This window comes from Formica exsecta, unplaced genomic scaffold (assembly GCF_003651465.1).
Source record: "Formica exsecta isolate Colony F162 unplaced genomic scaffold, ASM365146v1 scaffold423, whole genome shotgun sequence".
NCBI lineage: Eukaryota > Metazoa > Arthropoda > Insecta > Hymenoptera > Formicidae > Formica > Formica exsecta.
The window spans coordinates 409,606-412,036 of record NW_021851472.1 but is presented as its reverse complement, the minus strand read 5'-3'; the positions used below and the strand labels follow the sequence as shown (position 1 = coordinate 412,036).

At 37.5% G+C, this 2,431-nt stretch overlaps 1 protein-coding gene across 1 annotated transcript in view; it reads right to left on the bottom strand.

Moving 5' to 3' along the window:
• The window catches only part of LOC115240265 (probable G-protein coupled receptor 158), a 115,253-nt gene that overhangs the window by 4,092 nt on the left and 108,730 nt on the right, over positions 1 to 2,431 (bottom strand). The window lies entirely within an intron of this gene.

Here is a 2,431-nt window from a genome sequence, read left to right as displayed (position 1 = left end):
ATAATATAAAATTCAAAAAAAAAAAAAAAAATGAGAAAAATTAAATTAAAAAAAAAAAAAAAAAAAAAAAAAATCAGCTTTGATTTAATGCATACTATTATTGACATTACACGGTTAAATTAATTATATCTTATTATTATTATTAATTATATATTTACAAGAGAATTACAAGAGTTTCAATATTTTCAATTCAACAATTCTTATAATTTGACTTTATTATTGTATCTTCAAAATCTAATAAAGAGGGAGGAAAGGGGGTTGAATTCTTTTAAATTCTTTGGACGCACTCGTACTTTTAAAAGTATGTTTGTAATGATGTTTAAGTTCTCCGAAAGTGACATATCCAACTTTCGAATGCAGTTCTTTACAGTTCCCCGTATATAGACTCTGTAATAACTCTCTTCGAAGGAGAGGAGAATCTGGAGATATTGCACGTCGCATCCTTCCCTTCATCTGGAAAGAGATATCAGAATTTACGTGTGTGTTTGCGCACTCGCGTGGGCTTGTGTGACCTCTATTCGGTATCGCGCTCCGAACACTCGTCAAAGGGTTGCATTGTGATATCGGTGCAGCTTCACGAATTCCGCCGCCGACCTCTCTGGAATTACCATGCTACGCTCACGCGTCGACGACGATCGCTCGCTCGCGTATCAATATCAGACTCCGTCCAAAGCCCAGGATATTAAGCCACCTTTGTCCCCCTCCCCCCTCTCCCCGCTCCCTCTCCCTTTTCCACTCATCGGCGAGCATCAATCCGCTCCGGTAACGCAACCACCCTCCTTCCTCTCCCTTCGAGGAAAATCCAGAGAATTTCTCCTGTTCGCCCACCCCGTTCGTATATGTACGTTTGCGACGGAGCTTATCGCCGTCGTCGCGTTCCCGCAAGCGAGGAATGATAATCAAATCGCGCGAACTAACCAGAGAACTCTCGGGCCGTTGGAGAACGACGGAAGGAGAGACGTGCGCGACGATCCGCAAACTCCGCGAGCGCGGAGCAATCTCCGCACAGTTGTTGACATCTTGCGCGAGGAGATATAGGGGAAATTTCGGAAAATTAATGTGAATGCATTTTGCGAAGCGACGAATGTTCCATTGGCGCGAAAATCGGCAAACTGCAACTTGTCCTTCTCTTCCCATTCCTATCTGAATGCAATTTCTGGAAGATATTCGTAAAAAAAAAGATAAAAAAAATTTGGATATCTCCAAAATTAAAAAAAAAAAAAAAAAAAAAAAAAATTTGCGCCCCAATAACCGCCTTGGTTCTTATTTGCCAATTTCCCCCCACTTAGTACTGTCAGAATCTCTTGTTTTACCGGTTTGAAAATTTATCGCCGCAGGGTAATGCAATGTTAAACATTAAAAATCACGCACGCAGTAATCCACAATATCAAATTCTCTTAGAGGAAATATCAATTATAAATTCGTCAAAGAGAATCCGTCGTTAAATCGCAATTGAGGTGGTTTATCCCCGAAGAGAGATAATCATTAACATACAATTTACATTTAAAATAAGAATCAATTTAAATAAATTTATATTATGCATTCCAGAGTTAAACTCTCTTGAAATGTATATATTTTAAAGAATTCTATTTAATTCTATTTTTAAATCAACTTTATTTTGCATGTTGTGCTTTCAAGCGCGCTTGCAAACTCAAATAATTAAAAAAATAATTAAAATATATAATATTATTATCTTTTAATATTCAGAAAAACGGGCTCGGGAATAATTTCGTCTTATAAACGTTTATCGAAAGAGAGTGATCGGTGATCATTTTAAATAATCGGTGGTATAAAAAGGCGATCTTATAACTTACATTGAAACGTTGAGGAAGACTGATAGTAGAAATTCGTTGTAAATGGCCATTGAAATGAATCGACTCTCGTTAAACTCCGAGGGAGTTTTTCTTACTACGATGCACAGGCGGATGCCCCACACGAGGAACATCACCTCGACTGAAATCACGTGAAATTCCAAGTCGCATTAGTCTCACAACGGTAAACCTTCCGTGTTTTATCCGAAAAAGTCTTCGCAGAGCCGTAGCTAGGCGTTATTTGCACCCAGTGGCTGGAATTTCAATTTCCGTCCTCGGTTTACCAACTTATATACGCATATATGTAAAAGTCAAAGTGAGAACGCCGTTTCACGATACGCTCTAGTTACGACTCCGTATAAATCAAAGGATCCAAGAATTCACAATGAGATCTGAATCGCGTGGAAGAATCCTTAAACGTTTAAATCTCACGCGCATTTTCGTCTCATGTATAATTAAGGATGATATGTATCATTTGTCAAAATATTGATAAAAGCATAAAAATTTCGTAAACTGTTCTACTATTTCTTCTGAGTATCTGTGCAAAATCTGAGCACAATTCTTTTAACGGTTTAGAAATTATTTAAATTTAAAGTTAGTATTGATTCTTATGGAAAATC